The 27,848-nt window shown below is 48.1% G+C and overlaps 1 pseudogene; it reads left to right on the top strand.

Moving 5' to 3' along the window:
• The window catches only part of Gm9269, a 37,105-nt pseudogene extending 13,420 nt beyond the window's left edge, over nt 1-23,685 (top strand).
• The last annotated feature ends 4,163 nt before the right edge of the window (nt 23,686-27,848 follow it).

Raw genomic sequence — 27,848 nt, forward strand, 5'->3', positions numbered from 1 at the left:
TTTTGCTAAAAGATCCCAAACAGGGAATAACTGCCTTTTTAAAAACTTATTTTCTCTCTCTCATGTTCAGACTCTACTTCCTTATCTCCTTCTTCTGGGAATACTGCCAGAGAAGAGAGAAGAGGCACAGTGACCCTGAGAGCTATCTCTAAGCCTTATATGAAGGCTGCCTTTTTACTAGGGTCTAAATCATTAGGATCTGAGCTATCATGTTCTAGGGCTTTTAGCTCTCAGGTGGGATAAATATTACTAAGTTTATCTGTAGGGGGTGCGTTTTCACCTTCCCCTTTTTTCACTCCCCACTTCCAACTTCCGGGGAGGTCCTTTTTCCTTAGACATGTCTTTTTTTTCTTTTTATGAGCTCCTTATCTCTCGCTCCGTTTGGTTTCTGACATGCTGTCCTGAACCTCCTCTCAAAGGGAACAACAGGCTCAAGGTCAGACATACCTCTCCGAATCTTATCTTTTCCACTGCAGTTCTGAACCCACCCCATTTCTGGGGGCCTCCTCAATGCCGGTGATGTAGAATTCCCGGGTTTTGGCACCAGATGTCCCTGTGTGATGAGGAGTTTCGCCAGCAAGGACACACACACACACACAGGACACACACGGGTCCTTCTGCAGCATAGCTTTAATCCATCTCGAGAGAAAGGTGATCAGCTTCTGGGGGAGGAGGCCCAGAACACAGGAAACTCGGTCCTTAAATAGACCACAAGAGTGGTTGGAGACGTTTTTCACCCTGACTGGTTGCTCACTATGAGCCCAGATGACGCCATGGGACAGGAAGGGCACAAGGAATGGAAAAATACCCTAGCACATGTGCAGACTACTTGTTTACCAGTTAGAACACTGGATATCAGCGCCATCTTGTAATGGCGATTGCAAGGGCAGCTCCTCACAGAAGCACTTTGAGAAAATATGGACAAGGTGGAGCACGGGATATCCGAGGTCAGTGAAGCTGGTCTGTATACATTGTAGAAGACATTCATCTGTAAACCCAGAACATGCAGTTCAAAGCATGAATGCTGTGAAGGCTGTAGACCGAATGAGGGCAATGATTGTCCATGCTACAGATGCCCCATTCTGGTGGAGGGTGTTGACCAGATGGACCCAGGGAATGTCTCTATGCCTGTCCCTCAATTTTTCTATGAATCTAAAACTGCCCTAAAATAAAGTCAGTTAAAAATACATATGGGACCCAAGGAGCTAAAGGGGTTTGCAGCCCCATAGGAGAAACAATATAAACCAACAAGTACCCCCAAAGCTCCCTGGGACTAAACCACCAACCAAAAAGAAACCCATGGCTCCAGCTGCATATGTAGCAGAGGATAGCCTACTCAGTCATCAATGGGAGGAGAGACCCTTGGTCCTTTGATAGTGATAAGCCCTAGTATAGGGGAATGCCTGGGCCAGGAAGCAGGAGTGTGTGCATTGAGGAGCATAAGGGGGGGGGAGTGAAAGGTGATTTTCAAAGGGGAAACAGGAAAGGGGATAATATTTGAAATGTAAATAATGAAAATATCTAATAAAAATACATATGGAGACTGGTGGGGTGGCTCCATGCTTAAGAGTTCTTACTGTTCTTTGAGCAGACCCTAGTTCATTTCCTCCCAATTTGAGAGGCTCACAATCACTGGTAACTCCAGCTCTGGGGGATCGGGTGCCCTCTTCTGGCCTCCACAGGCACCTGCACTAACGTGCATATTCCCAACCTAATCTGCAAATATCTGTTAGGGAAGTGCATGGCTTTTCTAGTCCAGATCTTGGATTTTTGGTCTGAGTCTGAATTCAGGGGTAGTCCTTTGTAAAGCACTGAGTATTGAGTGCCTGCTTTGTTTATAGCTCCTGGCTAGGCACTGATGCAAGGTAATGAATGAAGTGATGCCCTCTTGACTTCATGGTGCCCAGTCAACCTGGCTGTGTGGGAGGAGGGCAGACACACAGGCCCCACATCTCCTCCCAGTGTGCAGATCAAGGGAAGTCCTAGGTCCTCTGCTCTTTAGAACAGACTCTGGGACAAACCAGTGCTTGGTTCAGTAAGAACATGCAAGTATGATCATTGCTGTGAATAGAGAGACTCTGCACCATAAGGGGAAACTGAGACAGTGCTGTAGCCTAGGAAGAGAAGTTGTGCTCGGGTGACAGGACTTTCCTGTCCCATACTGACTGCCACTTAGTTCTTGAGTCAATTACTAGCCTCCCTGTGAGCTCCATTTTCCCTCTCAAGGAAATGGAGGTAACACTGGGCCTCCCTCATTGGTCTGTCCTGAGGATCTCAGGGGGCAATGACAGCTTTGAGTGGGGTACAAGACTATTTAACAGTCCCATAATACTGTTCACTGGGAATAGGCCTCCAGTACCCATGTGTGGAGCAGACAGGGAGGAAAGAGATGGTCTTCAGACCTGGCTCTACAGGGGACCTAAGGTTTATTCATGATGCTGACTGTGTGTATCTTTGACCAGATTGGTGAGGGCTTGTGTGCTGTCTGAGTTGGGATATAGTTTTACTCCATGTGTACATTTTCTATGTTCCATTTTCTGAGCCAGGGAAGCATGTCTGGACAATATGGGCTTTGAGGGAAAGGCCTAGCTGGGGTCAGCCCCGATAAGGTCCAGAGCAGGACCTTGGGTGCTCCTTTGAGCCTTCCCAAGCCCAGCCAGGATGCTCCATCAAGCATCCTAATGACCAGAAGGGAAATAGGTCCAGGAGCCACACACAGCTGCATCTGGATAGCCCAGTCACCAGTTGAGTTATAATTAATATTCTGAGTCCAGAGAGCCATGGCTATGACCATCACCCACACTTGCTTTGTGACAATGTTATTCCAGCTGAGGTTGACCAGTATCTCACCAGGCTTCTGTTAATGGGGGATCATAGGAATTATATGCACACACACACACACACACACACAGAGAGAGAGAGAGAGAGAGAGAGAGAGAGAGAGAGAGAGAGAGAGGAGAGAGAGAGAGAGAGAGAGAACATGGATACACAAATGCACACATGGTACACAGGTGCATACTCATGTAAACACACACACAGTCAGATTTGTTTGGGTACTTGGGGCAAGTGAAGAGAGGTTGTGAGCTCACCCAGGTGCCAGTGCCCTATGTGACCTGTGGTCTTCTTTTCCACAGGCATGGTCTAGCAGCTTGTCAAGCCTGTGCATCATCCCCCAGTGGTTCTGATCCCTGCTCTGCCTTGGCCTCCACTGGGTCCTAGAAAAGTCAACCTGAGGCCAAAGGGCCTGCAGAGCATTAGAGCTATGGATGAAAGGGGTGCCATTTGCAGAGACTGTGGGGACAGTCTCTTCAGTGATCTCAGAGGATAGGTAGGAAACTGAGGCTGAGAGGTAAGAAGAACCCTGTAAGTACAAGGATGAGCCATGCATACTTAACCATGAGGCCAGCATCACCACCATTGTTTCAGAGATTGTGCATGTGTCATGGTTCTTTCTAATCCCAATGGCTGCTACCTCAAGAGGTCTGCAACATGAAGAGGCAAATGTCAAGCAGTACTTCTGTCCCTGGCTCTGATAAATGCAGCTAGTTCCCCAGAGATTAGACCAGCAGTTCCCAGCAGACCTGGGGGTGGCTGGGTCTCCCTCACACCTACCCCCAGCCCCCAGACACCCTAGCTCCTACAGCATTCATCGAGGGATTTTCATGGCACAGGGTGTCCTCAGGACTTCCTGTGGGTGGAGTTCCTTTTCTGGCCTTCATCTTCTGGAGGAAGAGGATATTTCCTGCTGCCTTTTTCTTCACTCCCCCACATTCCATAGACACTCTGTTCAGGTTGTCAGTGAGTCTGAAGGAGATACCTAGAAAGAGGCCCTTGTCTTTGCAAAGAGAGTCTTTGGGTCCCCTCAATCGAAAATAGACACAATGGAATATGGTGTGCACTGCTGGGGATAAAGAGAGCAGTTCCTGAGTCTATATGACTGAATGTCACTTGCATACATGCTTCCAGGCCCCATGGTCCTCGACTCCAGATGCTATAAGTGCACAAGTGCATGGTAGGGTCCAGTCAAGTCTGGAAATTGATGTCTGGAAGCTGGAGCAGAGAAAGAGGTCAGAGGAGTACAAGTTCTAGCCTATAGTGTCTCTTTTCATCCTGAGGCCCTTGGATGCTTTGGTGTATACCCAGTGACTCCTCTATAGCCAAATACACCTCAGCACTGAATGAGGAGAGTCTGGGTCAGATAGTTCTTAATCTTATGTCAGAACTTTGCTATGGTGTCAGAAGTCAGAGGGTGATCAGTAGAAAGATCCCTCTGAAGATGGGACCTCCTCCATTCCCACCCACCTGCCTGTGGTTGAAAGCATGTACAAGTCTGGGGCACAGCCTTGCTGCCAGCTGTGTACCTTGGCGGGCAGTATGGCTGTGCTCAGCATGTATTAAGAATATACTCTATCCCCAGTGAGCTAGAGGGCTCTGGCTTCTAATGGCAAAGAAAAGCAAATTAAAGCCTGGGCATTGAATTCATTATAATATTGGGAAAAGTAAAGCTGGAAAGAGGTTAGGCTTAGAAGGTTGTGTGTAGAGGCTTCACTTTTCAACCAAGTATTCCAGCAAGGCTAAGAGATGTGAGCACGGAGAGAGCCTGAAGAAGGTGTGGGAGCAAAGGCCCAGTGGCAGCCATAGGGATGGAGACAGAAGCAGTGGAGATATTCGTGGCCAAAGAGGATGGGAAGATGGGTCAGGCTGATGGGGGTGCAATGAATCACAGCTGCAGTTCAGAGCTCAACTTGTACTGAGTGACAGCTCTGTGGTTGTAGATAATGACCTGTTCCCTCCCTCCCTATTTTCCCCACATGTTCCTGCTCTCTCTGTGTCATAGTGACTCACCTCTGAGCACACTGAGGCTTGCTCTGAGCATCCATCTTTCCCGTCCACCAGTCAGCATCTTCTCCATCTGTCCAAAGTTAGGGTCATTAGCTCAGCACATCTTCAGGCCAAGTCCATGCATACTTGGTAAAGGTGGCTGGATGAATGAATGAGCAAAGGACTCATATTCCTGTGTGTAAGAATAGCAAAGGACTCATATTCCTGTGTGTAAGAATAGTGAGTTCCCAATGGGATATCTTCTGGAGTCCTGTGTGGTGCTCTGAGGATTCCTTCTTCTGACCGCTTTTCCTCCTGGGCTATCACTGGAGCCAGGAGGGATGGGAGCCTCTGAGTAGTCAGTGAGGTAACACATCTCTGTGTTGGGGGGGTTTGTTGGTGTGTGTGTGTGTGTCTGTAAACTTGGCGACATATATGGCATGAAGTGTGAGCCACTGCCTGAGGGTCCCTAACCCTCACAATCCTATTCCCAAGCAGTAGGCATTGACTTCCCAGGATACCTGCTGTCATGAGAGAAGGGGCCTTCCTCCTGAATCCCCACCCCTGTGTCTAGCAAGCCCTTGGTGCTTGTGCCCCTGTACTAGACCTGCCCCTCAGCAACAGGAGCCTCTGCGGTCCCTGCCCTGATGTTTTCCTGGATACATCCTTCCTTCCCTCCCCACATTTCCTCTTTGAAGTACAGGAGTTAGGAAGTCACTGGCCCTACCCAGGGATGCTTCCAGATCACAGTGATCCCAGGCTCTTTACCAGCACAGAACATGGTTTTTAATGCCACTGCACTAGGTGTGACCTGCAAGAAAAGCTTTTCAGGTCGGTGGCTTCCCTGCTCACAGGGTGCTGTACTCAGATGGAGCTCATTGAGGAAGCCTGTGGTCTTTCACAGTAAAAGTTCTCAAATGTCCCCACCGAGCATTTGCCTGGTGGTTCAGTTTGTCTCTGTCTCCTCATAGCTTCTGTTTCCCTTCCTTTCATAGAAATAGGCTGTAAACTCCACACACAGGGACCTTCACTCTTGGTTTACAGCTAAGGAGACAGGACTCAGAGAAATCAAGGTAGCAAGAACATATGGCTAGAAGGGAAGGCTGTAGGCAGGGATTGACCCAGGGACCACCAAATCTGCATGCCCCATTGCAGCCTGACACACTGCATCTCCTTTTAGAGAGAGACACACATAGGCTCAGTCAGGAGAAATGAGATCCTGGCTCAGCACCCCTGTGTTACTGCTGGACCCCCCAGGAGTGTTGGGTGCCGGCCACTGGCCAGGTCAGCCTGAGTCATTGACCATGGAGAACCAGTCCTAGAGGCCCTGTGCCATTCCCCTGGCTACTGCGGAAAGGCCATTGCTGACTTCTTGGCCTGCAGCATCAAAACACAGTTGATATGAACTGTCATCCCAGCCAATCAGGAGCCCATGTGTGAGTCATTACATAGCTGGCTCAGGGACCCCAAGGAGCCTGCTGGATCCAGCCTGGGACAACATGCCAACCTGAGTCTGGGTGCTGAGCAGCAAGGCAGAGAAGCCTATTCTGACTCCATCCCACCCGGACTGACTGCACAAGACGTCCATCTGTAGAGGGACTGGGGAATGAATTTAGAGGGCATCTACCACTGCCCTCTCCTGCTTGCAGCAATGTCTTACATATCCTTCAAAAGAGGTGTGCTGTGCTCCAGTAATTTCAGCAGACTGAGGAGTGTCATGAGTTTAAGGCTGTCCTGGGCTGTATAGAAAGACTCTACCATAGCCAGATGGTGGTAAGGCTCTCCTTTAATCCCAGTACTCATGAGGCAGAGGTAGATGGATCTGTGTGAGTTCCAAGCCAGCCTGGTGTACAGAGCAAGTTTCAGGACAGCCAGGGCTACACAGAGAAACCTTGTTTCAAAAAAAAAAAAAAAAAGACTGCCACATGAAAACGGGAGTGGGGGGAGAGGAGGGAAGATAGGCTGGAGTTGGCTATAAATGTTGGTAGAATGCTTGCCTAAGATTCACCTAAGTCTAAAGTCTATCGCTAAGTGCTCCACAAAATGCATGCGATGGTGCATGGCCCTAACCCCAATCCTTGGGAAATCGAGGCAGGATGATCAGGAGTTCAAGGTCATCGTCCTTTACATAATGAGTTCAGTGTCCAGCCTGGGATACATGAGACCCTGTCTCAAAACCACAGGGTGTGGACTCAGCCCACAGGAAGAAGACTGTATAACACAGGTGGCTGTCCCTCTGGCTCACCCTGGAGCTTCTATTGTGCAGTCGAGTATTGATTGTACCTGATATTTTGACTTGCTAATTCCCTAAGGTTTCTATAAAGCTGGAAATTAGGTGAGGAACATGAGGGCCTGGATCTGCCCTGCCTTTCATGTCTTTCCAGCTATCCCCATTGCCAGTTCCTAGTCTTCTTGGGTTGGTCATCTTCGTTGTGCTCCATGTTAGCTGGCCGACCTCTGTCCCTGTAGGGATACTATCACTTCCTCATTGGGCAGCTGTTGTGTGCTGCAGGGCAGTGAGTTCTCCTTAGCCCTGGCCCTGGCACACACCCACACATTGCTTTTTGATTTCCCCTCCTCCACCGCTGGGAACTAGCTGCCCAGATGTCCTGCTGGTCCCATACAGAAGCAGAGGCCTGTAAAAGGTCTAGTCTGGTTATGAGCCTTTTTGATGATAATGACCTCTTGGGAAGGAACAAGAAGCCTTACTTGGGACCCCATAGCTGGATTGCTGTCCAAAAGGAGGGACATCAGCATCTGGCAAGTGAATACCCCTAGTGTGACACATTCCTGAGTGGCTATTCTACTGTCACTATTGTGCCAGAATGGAGCTTTCTAGAAGACTAATTCACCCACATCCCTCACATTTCTTCCTGAGTCCCTAACCCTGGAGGTCACAAAGTGTTTGAGCCTTCAGGATAGGAAGAGTCTCTTGGGTCTCATGCTGAGCCTTTGAAATGTCATGCAGCCCCGATTCACAGTTATAAACAGTGTGAGTACCCTGCCTTGTTTTGGGCCACTGTGGGGGTTCAAGGTGGCAAAGTATTAAATACAGAAATGCAGGACCCCGCAGTCTGAGAGGTGGAGTGCTCCCTGTGTGTAAGCATAAGGACCTGGGTTCAGATCCCCAGCACCCGTGTAAAGCGCCACATATGTCCTTGTTTGCTGTGACCCTGGCACTGTGGGATAGAGACAACAGGAACCAATTCTAGGGTCATTCTGGCTGGCTAGTCTAGACACAATGATGAATAGTACTCTCTGGGTTCAGAGAGAGGTCCTGACTCAAAAACAGGGGCAGGACTCTGAGGCCTGTAGACCTGGCTCTGTTCTTACAAACAACTACTACTGTTTCAGAGGACCTGAATTCAGTTGACAGCACCCACATCTGGCTCTGTGAGCCACCAATAACTTCAGTTCCAGAGCCCTGACTTCTTCCCACTTCTCTAAGCATACATACACACAGACATACACGTGAATAGAAATTTAAAAATCTTTTTTAAAACGAAAAAGATAGCTGGGCAGTGGCAGCACACAACCTCAATCACAGCATTCGTGAAGCAGATGCAGGTGGGTCTCTGTGAGTTTGAGGCCAGCCTTGTCTACAGAGTGAGTTCCAGGATAGCCAGGGCTACACAGAGAAACCCTGTCTTGGGAGAAGTACAGAGTAAAGAAAAGCAAAAAGAAAGAAAAAGATTCTCATGTCAACCTCTATATCCTTCATGGGAAAGCATGCCTGTGTTTATGTGTATAAGGGTGCATGTGTGTGTTTATGAGGGTGTGTGTGATGGTTTGTATATGCTCAGCCAAGGGATTGGCAATATTAGAATGTGTGGCACTTTTGGAGTATGTGTGGCCTTGTGGGAGTAGGCATGCCACTGTGGGTGTGGGCTTTAAGACCCTCATCCTAGCTGCCTGGAAGTCAGTATTCTGCTAGCAGCTTTCAGATGAAGTCATAGAACTCCCAGTTCCTCCTGCGCCATGCCTGCCTGGATGATGCCATGTTCCCTCCTTGATGATAATGGACTGAACCTCTGAACCTGTAAGCCAGCACCAATTAAATGTTGTCCTTTGTAAGAGTTGCTATGTTCATGGTGTCTGTTCATAGCAGTAAAACTCTAACCAATATAGTGTGTAACATACATATACACATATCTGCATACACACACAAACACACACACGAAAAGGGAAGGGAAGGGAAGGGAAGGGAAGGGAAGGGAAGGGAAAGGAGGGGACGAGAGGGTAGGGGAGGGGAGGGGACAGGAGGGTAGGGGAGGGGAGGAAAGGGAAGGGAAGGGAAGGGAGGGGATGAGAGGGTAGGGAAGGGGAGGGGAGGGGAGGGAAGGGAAGGGAAGGGAAGGGAAGGGAAGGGAAGGGAAGGGAAGGGAAGGGAAGGGAAGGGAAGGGAAGGGAAGGGAAGGGAAGGGAAGGGAAGAGAAGGGAAGGGAAGGGAATTCAGTACCTAGTCTGAGGAAGTGCTCTGAACAAAATAGGACCAGAGTCTGAAGGTAGATGAGAATTGATGCTAATCCTAGAGGCCTCTTCCAAGAGAAAGCACGGAAAGGGCAAGCCCTTCACTGCCTCCCACCCAAATAAAAAGCCAATTGGCCTTGTACTACGGAGCCGGTCATACCCCTTCTCCCTGTTTCCTGCCTATCATCCAAAAATGCGGAGGAATATCAACTTAGTGTTATTCTTAATAAGTGTATTTCAATTTTGTTCAGTCAAACTTAGCCAGGGTTCCAAAGCCCTACTTAAAATTCAACTAGGAAGTCACCTACCAAGCACTAATTAGCATCATAAAGTCAGAGCCTGCAGCTCCAGGCTTTTCAGTTAGTTGTTTACTAGGAAAAGAAAAGACAGTCTTAGCCAGATACAGTTTACCATAAGAAAAGTTAGGGAATCCCATGGGGACAGGTTTTTTCCTTAGCCCTAGAATTCAGGCAGAACTATTAAGCATAGATAAAAAATTTTTTTTGCCTCAGGCCAGCTTTTTTCTTTTTTTAATCCTTTTCGTTAAAAACAGGGGGGAAATGTAGTCTCCCCTCCCCCCAGCCTGAAACCTGCTTGCTCAGGGGTGGAGCTTCCTGCTCATTCATTCTGCCACACCCACTGCTGGAACCTGCTGCTTTGCTGTTGGTGCCACTGCGTGTTCACCTTGCTACTGGATCTGAGATTATTCGGCAGGAATCGGGTCCCCTCCCCCTTCCTTCATAACTAGTGTTACAACAATAAAATTTGAGCTTTGATCAGAAGGAATCTGTCTTAGCTCCGTTTCTTCTTCTGCCCCGTCTAAATTCCTCTCTTACAGCCCAAGTAGCCATATCAGTCAAACCGTTCACATTGCGAACTGCTGACAGCCACAACACCCAAGGACTGACCCTCTCTGAAACAGACAGCAAGAAGGGCAGAGAGGTGGAGGATCTGCAGATGCAGAGACCCTGGGGCTGAAACATATTTACCAGGGTCCAAAGAGGGGGGGGGGAAACACAGTAATGATGTCCCAAAAGTGTAAGTCTTAACAGAAGGTCAGAAATGCCATTCGGGATGTTGGGGAGAGTGACCATGGAGTCTGAGAAATCCGCCCCCAAGGAGTGGTGGGATGTTTGTGTTTTAACAGGCTGCAGGGTGTGAGTAGGAGCTTCCTGGGTGACTGGAGTGGGTGTGACCCAGATGAGCCTAGCTTAGTGAGGAGAGTCACCCACATGGCTCCCTTCCTGTTACAGTAGCAGTTTCTGTTAAGAAAAAAGTTCTTGGGGATTTCCTGTTCTTTTCTCCACCTCCTCTGGTTCCGTAACTCCTGTGGGGCCTCTCAGGCTTGGAAAAGAGCAGAGGGAGAGAGGTCTGGCAGTGCAGGGTGGGGCTTTCCATGCAGCCTTGCCAGCTGCCCCTCTTTCTCCTTTTACATTGCACTTTTACCTTGTTGCTTAAGTTTTATGCATATGGATTAGTTTGTGTGTGGTGGCCAAGTGATCCAATGAATGTAGGTCAGAGGACACAGCCTCTGGGATTCAGTTCTCTCCTCCTACCATGTGAGTTCTCAGGCTTAAACTCAAGTCACCAGGCTTAGGACCTGGTGCCTTTACCCAGGGAGTCATTTCAATGGCTCTGCTTCCTTTTTTTTTAAACAGTCATTGAGGCTCTGGGGAATTGGGAGTGTGCGCTCCTGGAACGTGGCTTGGGAGTCAGGATGGTTTTGCAGTGACTAGTACCTTGACATGGGATCTATGGTTCAGATGGCAGGCTGAGATTGCAGTAACACTCTAGTCTCCCTCCCATAGATCTCACTGGGTGGCTGGCTGCTGTCCCACTCAGAAGAGGATATCTCTCTCACTGTAGCCTCTGCATCCCTGGCTGGACTCAGGCTTCTGGTACCTTATAGCTAGCTTCTCCAGAGAGGTACAGTAGCCCTGCAGGATAGGTCTGTAGATCTGAGGAGGACTGTGGGATGAGAACACATTGTCTTGAACTCCTGGTATCAGTGAGTAACGTGATCACCAGATGCCATAGGATGGTAACTGCTGTGAATAGGATCCCTGTGTGGTGGCATCAACTCCAGAGTCCTTGCACTGCCCAGCACTGTCCAAGAAATAGGATGACATTCATATATAATATGAGATTTTCCTACAACCACATGGAACAAGGAAAGAGAAACGGGGTGAACAATGTCCACAGCCTGTTGGATTTAACCCATTGTATTCTAAACAGGCCCAATAACTGTGTATTTTACCCTAAGGACTTACTTAGCTTGGACTATTGGTTCTCAAACTTCTAATGCTGTGACCCTTTAATACACTTCCTCATGTCATGGTCACCCCAACCAAAATATTTTTTTTTTGCTACTTCATAACTGTAAGTTTTGTTATCGTTACAAATCATAATATAGATATGTGCCTTCTGATAGTTTTAGGCAACCCCTATGAAGAGTCCTGCAATCCCCAAGGAATTGGGATCCACCCATTGAGAAGCTCTGGTTTAGACCTACTATGCTTTCTTGCCTAGTTTAGAAATTGAAAGGGGTGTGTGCAGAGATCTAGGGAATCTGCCAGCCTGCGCCCTCTAGTGTTCATGCAGACTCAGTGCAGCTTGTGTGGCTCCAGGTGCATCTCCTGCAGCTGATGGCCATTCTGCAGAGGGCTGCACTGAAGTGGAGGCTAAGGCTGTTTGAGTTTCACCTACAGCGGATGGAGGAGGATGAGGGAGAGGACGAAGACGAGAACAAGGACAAGGAAGACGAGGATGAGGATGAGGACGAGGAACAATATTCTGCTGGTCACCGTAAGGAAGAGCATAGTTGAAGCTGATTTCCCCCTGCCACCTTCTGTTCCACCTGGCATGGAACAGGCTCTCCACCATCCAAGTGCAGATGGTCTGTTGAAGTTCAACTTCACAGAGGATGCACCCAGTCTCTCCTGAGTCCAGGACTTCCTAGGGATTAGGTACCCACCTCTCCCACCACCTTCCCTCCAGGGTCGGTGTCTAGCAGTCCTTGAGGTTTGGCAGTCTGACTGATGATATTGCTGCGTGGTGGGCTGAACTGTACCATGCATGTTCCTAGCCAGCACTGAGCTGTGGTTAATGGGACATTGGAGCTCCCAAGGGCCTTTCCCAGTGACGGCACAACTGTGCTGTTAGCAAAGCTTTTTACTCGCAGTACCAAGCTCGGGTTAAATATTTCCACAGAGCTTTCCAGCTACTTGTTTGCTCTTTCCTTAATTTACAATTCAGTGTGCTAAGGACAATAAGAGCATAACAGACCCTGGAGCTGTTAGCTCCCTCCCCCAATTCCCATTACTATGAAATCACATGTCCTGATCTCCAAGGCTGTTGTCTGTCAGATCTAATCCCTGCTAGAATGTGAAGTGCTTTAAACAAGTGGGAGGTGGCTGTGTGATCCAGGGACCCTCATTCCCCACCCCCTAAAAAGATGAAAGTAGGGCTGTCTGATCAATGAAGCCTGGGTTAGTTTCATGGCCAGGGCTAGGTATGTATTTCTTCAGGGGAGCACACAGTGACTTTTCTGTAACTGTATAAGCATTCCTTTTTTTGGTCAGGTTTTTTCCCCCAGACATCACTAAGGCTGGCTCGGTTGCTTAATGAATGACAGAGGGGTAACGGAGTGTGTACCACTGAGCCCGTCACACGTCTTTGCTGCTGTCTCAGTGCCTCCAGGAGAGCTAAAATGAGGTCCCTCATATTAATTTTTTTATCCAGGTCTCTGTTAGGCATCTATGGGCAAGTGCCCGGAAGCATCTATGAGGCTGCCAGCATTTGTGGGCTCCACTTAGCAGGTTCATGAAAGTGAGCATTAAGAGATCGTGGCTTTGACAGCCACTTTATTGGCCAGCAGCTTTTTTGGGTACCAGCTAAACACACCTTGGAAACTCATTGCCTCTCAGGATGTTAGCAGGGAAGGGGCCCAGGATAGATCAAAACCCAAAGGACAGAGCCCAGCTCTAACCTGGGTCTTTTCTTTCTCAATGGGACTCATTCTGCTAACTCCTAGGTGAGACACGTGAGACTGCTTACCACTCCCTGGAGGCTCTGTCATCCTCCACCATCCCCTCTGGGCCTACATTTTTTACTCTAAATTCCATCTTCTTGGCCAGTGCACCTAGTTCTCCTGCCTAGGAATGTGCCATTGTAGTGCAGGGCACTCGAGAGTAGGGACCTCAATCCAGCATGACTCAAGCATCTATACTTCAAGAACCCAAGAGACTGGAAAACACTGGAAAAAGGTCCTGACTGCCTGCTCAAGTATGGGCTTCTCTGGTGATCCACTCTCCCAGGTGATGGGGTGAATCTGTCAAGAATGAGGCTAAGGTGGGTGTGGGGGGCTTTCTGCTGCTGGGAGCCTGCTTTCTTTTCCTCCCTGGTGGTTCTTTGGCTAGCTTGCTCTATGACTGTTGGTCCTCTGTCCCAATTGTCTGTACTGAATCCTTGTCCCCTTTGGAGAGGAAGTGGGGGGTCACTGTCACTGACTGCACTGTCTGAGGGTTCCTATGGCTCAGGGCTAGCTGCTGGATATTCAAGAGTCTCAGCAGCACTTAGCATTGTAAAGGTGTGTTTTCCCGTCTGGGTGTAGTGGAACATGGCAGGGCAGGAGGACTATGATCCATGGAGTCCCTCCAGGACTAAGGCTTCTTTACATAGAGCCTTTCTTTACTGGAGTTTCAGAAAAGGGTCAATTCTACCCTCTCTTCCTCCTTATCTCATACTGCTTATGCCATTGGTCTCAGGTGCTTAAGATGGCCAGACACATTCCCATTGTCACCACCCTTTCTTTAAATGACATTGCATGCAGGAGCAGATCTTCAAGCCATTGCTCCTCAGAACCAGGTCCTGAGGCTCGGACCCTTCCTTTTCCCTTTTCTACATCCCATGAATCCTCAATGCCTCAGGGATAGCCCTGAAACATGGATTGAAGGCTCCTGGGTGGTCTCCATCCTCCTGATGCTTACACCTTGTTCTGTGCATCCAAAGAGGGTCACTTGGGATCTGTTTGGATGTGAGCTATGTCAAAGTTCTTCCTGCCTCCAAATAGTTTTAGTACATCTTGGGAACAAGGGCATGTGTGTGTGTGTGTGTGTGTATGTGTGTGTGTGTGTGTGTGTGTGTGTGTGTGTGTGTGTGTGTTTACACTATAGCCACAACAGCAAGAATGTCCTAAACCAATGCAAAGCATGAATTCTAATTAGCAGCTTGATACCAGGGAGGAGGCAAAGGCTGGGCAGAGGCACAGCCCTGTGTTCTGGAGCTCCCTCCTCTGAAATATTTGGTAAGGAGCAGATCTTCAAGCCATTGGGAAGGGAATGGGAAATAAGGGAAACGAAGCCTCTCCTCCAACACCTCCAAGGCTGTCTGCACTGCAGCCTCCTCCCGGCAGATATCTGCAGAGCAGGTACCAGGAGTTTGGCATTTTAGTAGCATCTGTTGGATGATAAATCACAGACACAGCAGTGATGTGTGTTCAATGAGGTGAGTGGATGCTGCGTGCATGAGCTGGAAACCAAGGGTCTGTGGCAAGGCTGTGGGGTGCAGGGCTGTTGATCATGAAGAGGAGCCACAAGCACAGGGCAGGCTGGGGTGGCAGTGTAGCTGTTTCCACATTGCCCTCTCTGGGACTGTCATACCAGCACAATCCCATAGCTGGGTATCTTGGAGTCAGGTCCTGGCTCACATAGGAGAGGTTCTGCAGCTCTCTGATGGTCAGTTCTCTGGTTAGCACAATGTATTTGTTCGGTGACATTTCTAAGTGGACTCCAGGCCAGAGACACGTTGTAAGATTCCCTGTGTGAATGGTTCAGTGGTAAGGGCCTTGGAGCTACATGGCTTCACCGGGTCTAGGTCTTTTCTCTCCAATACTAGTATTTGAGCAGGGGACACCCTCCCCCCACAGCTTGGTCCAACCTGGCTTCTCTACCTTTCACCTCCTACCACCCCAAACTCTGCCCTCATTTCTGTGGTCTCCTGCTCACCTTGTTTCACAGTTTTTTCTCCTGCCTGAGGGCCTCCCGAGGGCCTGCCTCTGACAGTAACATCCTAGTAGCCACCTCCTGGGCTCAGCTCATTGTCCCTTCCTCTAGGTTCTCCAGTTCCCTTCTCCCTCCCCTGCCCCCCTTTTACCTCTCCCTTCCTTCCTTCCTTCCTTCCTTCCTTCCTTCCTTCCTTCCTTCCTTCCTTCCTTCCTTCCTTCCTCCCTTCTTCCTTCCTTCTTCATTGCCTCCTTCCTCCTTCCTTTTTTCCTTCCTTCCTTCCTTTCTCTCTTTTTCCCTTCTTCCTTCCTTCCTTCCTTCCTTCCTTCCTCCCTTCCTTCCCCATCAATATTCCTGGATTGTCCCCAGACATCTCTTTTTGCACCTCTTGTCCTGCTCCACTAAGGGATTCTTTGGACCAAACATCACCAGGTGTACCACCCTCCCACTGTTGGCTGCCCTATTCTTACCTCCACTTCTGTGTTCCCAGGGTGGCTTCAATTTTACATGTGTCTGGTTAATTGAGTTTCCAAAATGAATTACCTACAATAAAACTAGGGCATTTCTATCCCTTCCCAAAGAGTCATGATATGGTCTTACTCTATGTTGGGGTGTGGATTAGAGCCCTGGGTCATGGGCTCCATGGAGAGCAGCTCATCTGTATGCTTGTCCTAGGCCTGTGGTGACCCCTCAGCCACCAGCAGTCACATTTGTCCTCTTACGGCAGACTCTCTGTGGATGGAGAAGTTGGTATTAGGTGCTCCTGTTCTGAGGTGGATGTAGGTAGCTTCTGGGGGTACTTCCAGCCAGTACTGGCTACCCTGTCAAGCTCAATGTTCAGTGAGCAAGGGAGAGGTTGGCTGACTCATGGTTGAAGCCCAGGCTGTAGGTGATAAGGAAAGAGGACCCTAAACCTTGGTAGAAGCAAGGCTGTGAGGTAGGAAGTGAGTGTAACAAGAAAACAGAGGATCTGGCAGTCAGCCATCACTGGGGGACTTAAGAGAGCCTGCGCCCTTCTATGCAGGTCCTCCAGGACCTTAGTTCTGTGTTTCAGTTGTTTTTTTTGTTTTTGTTTTTGTTTTTGAGACAGGGTCCGCTCTCTGTAAACCAGGCTTGCATGGAGCTCAAAGTTTTCTGGCTGCCTCTGCCTTTTGACTGCTGGGATTAGAGCCTTGTGCCAGCATCAAGGCTCTGTCTCTATTTCTTGTTCCTGAAGCCCCGCCCAGACAGGGCTTAGCCTATAGTGTTCTATCAACTCGGATGTTCTTAGACATGCCACCAGTCAAGAGATAGAGGCTGGGACACTGTGATTTGGGGATGCTTCTTCTTTGAGTAGAAAATAAAAGCTAAGGGGACTGGGATCCTGGAGAGAGGGCTCTTGCTGTTCTTGCAGAGGACCCCAGTTCAGTCCTGTTCCCTACACCCACATGGTGGCTCACAACTTCTGTAACTCCAGTTCCAGGGATCTGACATACTATTCAGGCCTCTGCAGGTACCAGGCAACCTCACAATGTATTATATAAGAAGAAAAACATTTGTAACAAACTATGTAAGAAAATATTTTTAAAGCTTTGAAAGAGAAAAAAAGAAAAGAACACATGGACACATTTTGACAACTTAAAACTGCAAATGACCTTTAATCCCAGCACTCGGAGAGGGAGTAGGAGAGTCAGGGGGATTTCTGAGTTCAAGGCCAGCTTGGTCTACAAAGTTAGTTCCAGGAGCCAGGGTTATACAGAGAAACCCTGTCTCAAAAACCATAAATAAATAAATAAATAAATAAATAAATAAATAAATAAATAGAACAACAACAACAACAACAACAATACAAAATAAAAAACCTGCAAATGAGCCAGTCATTGTGGCTCACACCTGTGACTGCTAGACAGGGGAGGCAGGAAGGTAAGGGTACAGGTCGTCCTCAGCTACATAGTAAGTTTAAAGCCAGCCTGAGCTACATGAGACCCTATCTCAGAAAACAAATAAACAAAATTTCAAAGGAAAACATGACAAAAGGTCCTACAAGATACCTGTCCATCCAGCCAATTCCCCACTTCAGTCAACTTTACCTTTCCAGTAGGTCCTTCCACAGGAGGCCTCAACTCACAAACCCATGTGACCAGTTCTCACAGATGGCAGCAATGGCCACATGCCCTTGTGCATAATCTTCTTCCATTTGTAGATCTCTCTGTCTCTCTGTCTCTGTCTCTCTCTGTCTCTGTCTGTCTCTCTGTGTGTTTGTGTGTGTGTGTGGGGGGCGGGGGGTGTTTGTATGTATGTCTCTGAGAGAGAGCCAGGGTTTCTCTGTGTAGTCCTGGCTATCCTAGAACTTGCTCTGTAGCCCAGGGTAGCCTTCCTTGAACTCTAATCTGTCTGCACTGTCACTGCGTTCTGGGGTTAAAGGCATGCACTACTACTGGCCTTCCTGTTCTCTTTCTTTTAATATAACTTTTTTAGACAGGTTCTCATGTAGCTCAGGCTGGCCATGAACTTGTTATATAGTCATAGATGACCTTGAACTCCTGATCCTGCTGCCCTCACCCTCTGATTCTGGAATTACAGATGTGTGGCACCCGGCTACCTGACTTGATGATTATTTCTGATCAAGATACTGTGGACATTTGAGTTGGTAGTTTGTACAGGGGAGGACGTGTTTACATAAGTAATTGTGTGCTTTGAAAGGCAATAGCCATATGTCTGTTTTGGACAAGGAACTTTAAATATCTCCTAGTCATCTAGATAAGTAAATAAAATATGTACATAGAACGTTAACAGCCTGGGAAAGAGGTGAAGAAGACAGGGGCGGTAGCAGGTAATATTGAGTGCATGTCTCACCTTCCTTAGCAGGATCTAGCACCTAGTGCTTAGAATTCATAAGCTTCTGAGCAGTTCAGAGTGGTTTCCTTTGGGACTTGGGTAGAGGAGACTCACCCACACTAGTTCTACACATTTCAAAAATAACAGAGCTATTGCAGGTGTGTTACTGTGAAAGAAAGAAACCAAAACTGAGGTAGGGAAGTGAACGAGCATTAATGTCCAGTGGCCAATCACTGCAGGATCTCACACTTGGGCATTGTGGGAGACTGCAGTGGGGTGTGCTGGCCAATGAAGCACAGTCCTGAATTTCCATGGGGGCTGTTTCAGCTGTTAACATTCACATTGACGGGGCTGGTGAAATGGCTCAGTGGGTAAGAGCACCCGACTGCTCTTCCGAAGGTCTGGAGTTCAAATCCCAGCAACCACATGGTGGCTCACAACCATCTGTAACGAGATCTGACGCCCTCTTCTGGAGTGTCTGAAGACAGCTACAGTGTACTTACATATAATGAATAAATAAATCTTTAAAAAAAAAAAAAAAAACATTCACATTGACATTCACCGACCAATTGATGCCAATTCTAGATCTCCCTGGCAGAACAATATCTCATAGGCATAATAAAGAGTGGGGACTCCCATAAGGTTCCCAGGTGTCTCTTCTAGGGTTAAAACAGCATGGCATGTGCTGGTAACTTCTCCCAATATTATGTGGAGGGGGATAGGGAGGTCTTGGGGGGGGTCTAGAAGCCTCCTGTCAACATGCTTCAAAGCTTTAATACCTGGGTCCCCATGAAACCCTACTTACCCAGATTAACCCAGAAATCTGGATAAGAATTGGGTTTTTGAATGTCATTTATAAAATTAGGGTTGCTGACAAATGAAGTTGAACTTTGAAGGGTCAAAGCCATGTTCCTGTTCTCTGGTATCATCCCTGAGTCCACTCAGGATGGGAGTCAACCTAGTTCTAAATTTACCCTAGCTGTGTTAGGTAGGAATGTGAACCACTAGCATCCACCTACACAGGCATGATTTATTTACTATGCAGCATCAGCAAATGTATCTGTGACAAGGAAACAAACACACACACCGGGTCCCCCACGAGAAAAAGAACTAGCTGTTCAAAGCGAAGAGTCAGGATTGGGTCCATGAGACCCCTTTGCCCCAAGCTGATGAGCTGAGGGGTTTGTCTCGATCCTGTCTCTTGTTTAACCCTTACAGGACATTTGACAAAGCTTCATTCCACTGATTTTAGGTTGCCTCTCCCTGTCCCCTTATACCACGATTCTGCATGCATGCTCCAAGTAGACTGTATTTAGCCATAAAAAGATATTCTTTCTGTCTTTCCTAGAGTGTTCTGGGTTTTGCCATGTAATATAGAACCATTTTGTACCTCCTGAGGAGAGCTATCCTGGAAATGCTAAAAGTCAGAGCTTGCACTATCATGGTCTAGAGTTCTTCTGGCCCAGAAGATCTCAACCTGTGTTATCATAACCCCTTTGAGATCGAATGACCCTTTCACAGGGAGTCACCTAAGATCCTCTTGCATATCACATATTTACATTATGATTCATAACCATAGCAAAATTACAGTTATGAAGTAGCAACGAAAATTACTTTATAGCTGGGTGTTCACCACAATATGAGGAACTGTATTAAGGGGTTGCAGCTTTAGGAAGGCTGAGAACCACTGCTGTAATAGATGGCACTGAACATACAGAGGATATTGCTTAGCCAGCATGGTGGTAGGGTGTGATAGGAAGCCAGACTTGGGGTTTCAGGTATCCACAGCTCACCTTGTGTCTTGGCCTTGCAGGTTTAGTCTCCACTGCCAGCTGCCATGAGCAAGCAGAACAGCAAGCTGTGTCCTGAGGTGCTGGAGGACCTGTGGAAACACAGGGAGTTCACCAACCATGAGCTTCAGGAGTGATACAAGGGCTTCCTCAATGACTGTCCCACTGGCCACCTGACTGTGGACAATTTCAAGATCTAGGCCAACTTTTTCCCCTACAGAGACGCCTCCAAGTTCACTGAACATGTCTTCCACACCTTTGACACCAACAGCAACAGCACCATCGACTTCCGAGTGTTCATCATTGCTCTGAGCATGACCTCTCGGGACAAGCTGGAACAGAAGCTGAAGTGGGCCTTAGCAAGTCCGACCTAGACAGCACTGGCTACATCAGCTGCAGTGAAATGCTGGAGATAGTGCAGGTACCTGCACTTAACAGGGCCTGGAGCATGGGGAGTGCAGGGATCCAGGACCCCCATCCCCGACCCCATACACCAGGTCATTCTTCTGCCCACTTGCTACCTGCTGTATTAAAGGACTGCATGTCTTTGCAGTGAGTAACGATAAAAGCCAAGCATCTATCGATTGCTTGCTGGACATCAGGCCCCAGCTGAGCTCAACCATCAGGTTTATTCACACAATTCTATTAAACGGGTCTTTTTTTTTTTTAAACAAAACAAAACAAAACAAAACAACCTCTAATGAGATCTGAGGCTCAGATATGTGATTAAGAATTGTCAAAGCAAGAACTGGGAAAATGGCTCAGTGGGGAAGAACACTTGATACCCAGCATGAGGACCTGACTTCTGATCCCAACATCCACAGAAAAGTCAGAAGTGGCTGAGCATGCCCGAAACCCTAGAACTAGGGGACAAGTGAGTCCCAGAAGCTTGCTGAGCAGGCATCCTAGCTACAATGGTAAGCCCCTGCAGGGTTCAGTGATAGAGAAAAGGGAATACTGTGAACACCGGTATTCCTGTTTGGCCTCTGCCCAGGTGGGTGTTCATCTGCACACACATGTATAACATACACACACATTAGCTGTCTATAGGACTTCCTATAGAAATCAGAATGACACAGTAAAGGATGAGTCAGCAGTCAGTTCTTCACAGGAGCAAAGCTTATGTGCACCCTGCATCCTTCCTGCTCCATGCTCTAAACCATCTCTGTATTTGGTCCAGTGGGCTGACTCTGTGGGTAAAGTTGCTTGCTACCATGTCTGGCAGCCTGGGTTCAATCCCTAAGACCCACATGGTAGGAAAAGAGAACCAGCTTCCACAAGTTGTCCTCTGAATTCCACGTGAGATCATCTCTCCCAAATAAATAATTACATACATCCATAAAATAAGTAAAGTAGTTATATACAGTGCCTAATACAATATCTATAGATGTTAATAATAATTTGTATTATTTGGGAAATAACAAGAAACTGTCTGTGTACCTCCAGTTTCATTTTCTAGACTATTTCCCACCTGTAGTTGTTGGATCTGCAGATTCAGGACCCATGGGTGGGCAGGGATCAATGTATTTCCCCTTTGATCTTCCCTCCAGGATTTCCGAGCTCCCCACAAAAGAACCTCCTTTTAGACAGACGCTTTGCCCCACAACCTCCCCTCTAATCTGAACCAAAGAGCCCTCCATTCTTCCACGCCCCAGCTGTATCCTGTGCTCTTGAACGTCACTTAAACTTTCCTGGCTCCCTTTGCCCAGCACCTTGTCTGTGAAACTTGTTCTGATGAGAGAAGGGTCCTGACTCTGCCCTGTCCATGCTCCTTGGTTAGCAGAGCGAGGACCATAACCCACCCTCTGTCCTCCAGAGCACACTCACAGATGCCCCTTTGCAGGCCATCTACAAGATGGTGTCCTCCGTGATGAAGATGCCTGAGGACGAGTCCATGCCCGAAAAGCGAACAGACAAGATCTTCAGACAGATGGACACAAACAAAGATGGTAGGAAACATGGCAGGATTGAGCAGGTGGGGAGGGAGGAGGGGACTGGGAGAGGGGATGGGATGGGGTTGGGGAGAGGGGAGTAGATGAGCCTGTGAAACTGTTGATGGCACAGAGGTGTTTGTGATATACCCTCTGCCGTATGCAGGCCTGCCCTTTTCCAGCCCAATTGATTCAGCTCTGATTGAGGGAGGGAGACTAGAATTCAGTACTCCTAGCCTGCATCCTGCACCCTTCCTAGGGCTCTATATCCATGGGCATTGTCAGTAGACCCTCTGAGCTGTAGGCTTCATCCCTGTTGTCTGAGTTAGGGTTTCCATTGCTCTGATGACACACCATGGCCACAAGCAACTTGGGGAGAAAAGGGTTTATTCATTCACAGTTTCCACATAACAGTTCATCATCAAAAGCAGTGAGGGTCGGACTCAAACAGGGCAGCAACCTGAAGGCAGGAGCTGATACAGAGACCATGAAAGCATTGCTACTTATTGGCTTGCTCCCCATGGCTTGCTCAGCCTTCTTTCTTATAGAACTGAGAATCACTAGACCAGGGTTGTACCACCTACACTGGGCTGTGCTCTGCTCCATCAATCACTTGTTAAGAAATTACCCTCTGGTCAGGCATAGTGGCACATGTCTTTAATGGGAGCTCATAGGAGACAGGAGGCTCTCTGTGAGTTCAAGGCAACCTGGTCTAAAAAGTGAGTTCTAGAACAGCCAGGGCTGTTACACAGAGAAACCTTGTTTCAATAAACAAAACAAAAGGGAGGAAATGAGGGAGGGAGAGAGGGAGGGAGGGAGGGAGGGAGGGAGGGAGGGAGGGAGGGAGGGAGGGAGGGAGGGAGGGAGGAAGGTAGAGAGACAGGGAGAGAGAGAGAGAGAGAGAGAGAGAGAGAGAGAGAGGAGACTGGACATTGTCCATTTTCTAGAGTGTTCCAGACTTTAACCAGAGCACTGGCTAATCCTAAGTCTCCCTCTTCCATTCCTCAGGCAAAATGTCCCTGGAAGAATTCAACAAAGGTGCCAAGAGTGACCCATCCATTGTCTGGTTGCTGCAGTGTGATCCCAGCAGTGCTAGCCAGTTCTGAGGGGAATGGACTTTTACACAGTTGTGAGAAACACAGGCTTGACCTGCCATCTTCAGCTTTGCTTGCAAAAGTGGATTTCTCCGTGATTTCTCCTGCTCTCTCAGGACCTGGGTCCAGACAGCATATCACATTCACCTGATCTGGCTGGATGCAGCTCCCTCCTCTGTCTGATCCAATAGATGTCCCTCCCCATCCAGTCCAGGCTGGTTCCTTCCAAGGTTTCAAGTGTTCTGGGCTGTAGGGCTCCTTCCCTGCCCACAGAGGGCCTGGAGACCCTTAAGGACACCATACAGGACATTTCAGTATCTTACCGAGACCAGCTGATTTATTCTATGATCCCAGGTGACTTTGTGAGGATGAAGAAGATGGAGAGCAGACAGGCAAGCCCTTCCTGTGCATGGCTCCACCTCCCTTGTTCATTTTCTCTGAGCAAAGCTGCTTGCATGTATATACCGTGGTATCCTTACTTTTAATATATAAGTTTTGTATAAAGTGAGAAGGTTCAGCCCCTGTATTTAAAGCCTCTGACTGCCTTTAAAGCATGGTCCCCTGTGGCCTGTGATTCTCCCCACCCCCAAGTCTGGCTGTGCTGTGGTATTTAAGTATTCATTTGCCTAATTACACAGGAGATACATGCATGCCCAAGGCTGTGGACATCGGCCCTCCGTCCTGCAAACACACGTCCTGTGTGCTCTGTCCTTCCTTTCCATTGGCCTGGCATATTAAAATAATCTAATAAACCAAGGTCTGTGAGTTTCCTGTGTTGCCGCAAGCACCCTGTTCATGGTTCACTCTCCAGTGAGTGTGGGAATGAAGCAGGTAAGTGGTAGACATTGGGAAAGTCCTTGAATGTATGGAACAGCCGAGAATTTAGTCAGATAGGAGTCCATGCCAGCCTTTCCCCACTCAGTGGGATCCACACACAGCAAGGCCATTGGCCCTCCTATTCTGTTGGCTAGAAGTTGTTTTAGATATTGGACAGAAACAGTCCCTCAGGGCCAAACAGGGCATGTGCCCTGGCTAATGTCATCCAGCACGTTCAGGATCACTTATTCAAATAATGGGGAATAAGGGGATGGATGGATGTGTCTGCCCAGTTATGAAGACTTCTCTCCCTCTCTCTCTGTCTCTCTGTCTCTCTGTCTCTCTCTGTCTCTCTCTCTCTCTGTCTCTCTCTCTCTCTGTCTCTCTCTGTCTCTCTCTGTCTCTCTCTGTCTCTCTCTGTCTCTCTCTCTGTCTCTCTCTGTCTCTCTCTCTGTCTCTCTCTCTCTCTGTCTCTCTCTCTGTCTCTCTCTCTCTCTCTCTGGCTCTCACTCTGTCTCTCTCTCTGTCTCTCTCTCTCTCTCTCTCTCTCTCTCTCTCTCTCTCTCTCTCTCTCTCTCTGCCACCATGTGGTTCCTCGGATTTGAACTCAGGACCTTTGGAAGAGCAGTCAGTGCTCTTAACCACTGAGCCATCTCTCCAGCCTTGGTAGTCTTCTCAAATCGAGAACCCAAAGACACACAAGATGTGAGAGTACTGTGAGGAGCAGAAATAAGAGCAGAGAAATGGGGCGGCTGAGGCAGGAAAGTCATGAGTTCTAGGACAACCTGGACTCCATAGTGAGACCTCAGCTCAAAAATCCAAGAGCAGAGACCAAGTCTGATCTCCCAGACCCACATGGTGAAAGGGAAGAACTGACTCCCATAAGTTGTCCTCTGGCCTCCACCTGTGTTTACAACCCCAGCAGTCTGGGGACCTGACAATCGCATCAGGAGTCCAAGGCCATTCCTAGCTACATACTGAGTTTGAGTCCCGCCAGGGTTCCATAGTGAGACCACACCTCAAAAACAAAATCTGACAATTGTCATAAAAAGTACTTATTAGGACTTGGTGGTTAAGAGCACTGGTGGCACTTCCAGAGGCCCTGAGTTCAATTCCCTAGCACCCACATATCAGTTCAAGACTGTCTGTACCTCCTGTTCCAGGTGATCTGGCACCCTCACACAGACATACATTCAAGCAAAACACCAATGCCTGTGAAATAAATTAAGATACACCTTTAAAAAGAAAAGGAAGAACTTATTCAAGGAAGAAGCTGTCTTGTGACCAAACCCTGAGCTAGCCTTCTCCATGGGACCCCAGAACACCCACAGGATGTCTTGTTGGAAGTGAAGGTGCTAATCAGCTTTCATAGCCTTAGAGACACTACCAACACACCCCTAAGATTACAGTCCCACAGTCCATTTTCAAATCTAAAGATGAACTTCCTGTCAGGAAGCCAGGGCCATTCAAGCACGTGAAGGAAGCACCACCCAAAAGGGACAAAGTCTTGGTGAGCCTAACAGAATGTGGCTTTTGCACTTCTGTGGCTGTGGGTGAAGCTAACCCCAGTCCACACCTTGCCCTATACCAAACCTTGTAGCTAGACAGTGTTGGAGACAGTGGTAGCAGGAAGTCCAGAGAGGGAATGTCAAGGTGGGGACATGAGATGTTGGAGGAAGGTTGGAAGCAAGATAGACTGCTGAGCCCTCCTAGAAGTTCTAGCCAAACTCACCTGTTCTATTTCACTCAGTGGATTTTTAAGATGTATTTTATTATTTCAATTGTGGACATGTGCGTGAGAGAGAGAGACTACATGCATTTGCATATATGCATGCAGGTGCCTGTGGAGGCCCAGAGCAAGATATTGGATGTCCTGAAGCTGGAGTTACTGGCAGTTGTAAGCCCTGGTACATGGATGCTGGGAACCAAACTCTGATCCCAGCAGAAGCGGTAAGTGCTCTAACCATTGAGCTTCTCTCCAGCCACACCTCATCTGCTTTGAGCTTAGACCAAGCCAAACTCAATGAAAAGCACTCAGCACAGTGGGGCAATTCTTACTAAAATGCCTTTGTACACACGGTTCCTGCATCTGGACTGCCCTTCCCTCTTTGATTGGAAAACTCCTACTGACCCTGTGAAACCTTGTCTCTCTGTCTCATTTGTGTAGCCTTCCCTGTCCTCCATAACTCCTTCTTAGTCTTACTAGCTACCGGTCAGTAAGAAGTATATATACCTTCCATTTGGAGGCTCTATTATGTTCCTCGTGGTTCACATATTTTTAATGGCCATGCTGGCCTAATTAGGGTCAGATCACTAGTCCTGTTTCCCAGTAGGGATTAAAAACACGAGTCTTCAAAAGTTTAAGTGGTCCAGTCATGATGGTTCACCCTTCTAATCCCAGCACTAGAAGAGCTAAGGCAGAAGAATCTCAAATTTGAGTCTATGTTTGCCTCCCCAGGAAGGCCCTGTCTCATAGAATGAATGAAGAGGCCTAAGTAGGTTGTTCTAGGTCCAGTACCTGACAAGGGACAGACTCAGGACTCAAACCCTGTGCTGCCTGACCCAGAGCCCCTTGATACTGTCACCACTGCTTGGCTCTGTCTTCTTCCAAAGGGTGTGGGAAGCCTTGTCAGCTTCATCTCAGGGTCCCCTTGACCCCCAGCTTCTCTACATGAGACTTCCTTTTTCTGGAAGCCATTGAAGTTTGCTGTATTGTTCCTATTGGAAGGCCCAGGAACAGACTAAGAAGGCTGGATTCCAAAATACTCAAGAGCCACTATATGTGGCAACACTAAACGTGACCCCTAGATGGCAGTGGTGCACTACTCAATTGCTGCTTCTGCAGTTTGCAGAACTGTTTTTCCACTGGGTGAGTCTGGGGCTTTTGTTTACAGATGTCCAATATCAGAGTTCATGGATGGAAGGATTCATATGCTAGTGAGTAACCGAAAATATGTGGAGCAGAAAATTGATATAAAAAAGATAGGGTGTTTCCCTCCGAGGGAGGGAAACCGTGGGATTTCACTTGCTAGGTTTCTCAGAGACTGTCTCAGTAAGGAAAGACCCCTCAAAGTGTAGAATATAGCCAAAAAAACAGAAGCACCCCCAATGGTGTCACTGTGCACGGAGCTATGCTTTAGCCTCATGACACGGACTTCAGGGTCACTCCAGCGTCACCTGCAGCTGTTAAATGTAATCGACAAATCGTGAAAGTGTATTTTCTTTGATTCAATCTAAAATTAACACAAGGCCCTACAAAGCCTTCGAGACATGTAGCCTTTTTTGGTAAATGCAGCCTAGAAACTACTCCATTGTCCTTTCTAAGCTGGTTATTTACCACAGGATGGACAACAGGGGGAGGGTACTCAGAAGTGAGCCTGAACAGAAAGTCGCCTGGACAAAGGGTACAGAGAGGAGGATGGGGCAGGAAGAAAGGGTACAGAGAACAGGATGGGGCAGGAAGGTTCTTTATTAGGAGACCCTAGGGTTGCCTCCCCACAGAATCTTCTCTGCAATTTTCTAACCATAGGAAGAACCATCAGTGACAGTGACAACGCAGATCTACACATGCCCTGAAACTGCATCAGATACCATGCACACAGCATGTATGTGCCAGCGCATGCGTGCATGCCTGCACACACAACACACACACACACACACACACACACACACACACACACACACACACACACACACGATATGACTAAGCTGTGTAGATCGTAGCAGTGTCCCTATCCCTGACTTTAATGTCACTGTAGCTGTGCAGGACAGGACCAGGGCTGAACCTGAAGGACAGATGCATGGACCCAGCTGCAGCTTCCCTTGGTTCTGTCATTACTCAAACATCAAAACTTTTATTTTATTTTTTAAACAGGGCTGTGGGGAGACAATGGCTTAGTGCATAAAACATGCACAGTGTAGGCATGAAGACTGGAATGCAGATCTCTAGACCATGTAATAGCTGGGCAGGTATGGCAGTTACCTGTAATCCCAGCATCTGAGAGACAGACAGGACATCCTCAGGGCCAGCTGCCTGGCTAGCTTAGCTGAAATCAGCAAGCTACAGTTCAGGAGACCTGGCCTCAAAAAATACAGTGGAAAGTGGAG

Source organism: Mus musculus, chromosome 12 (assembly GCF_000001635.26).
Source record: "Mus musculus strain C57BL/6J chromosome 12, GRCm38.p6 C57BL/6J".
In the NCBI taxonomy this organism is placed as follows: Eukaryota; Metazoa; Chordata; class Mammalia; order Rodentia; family Muridae; genus Mus; species Mus musculus.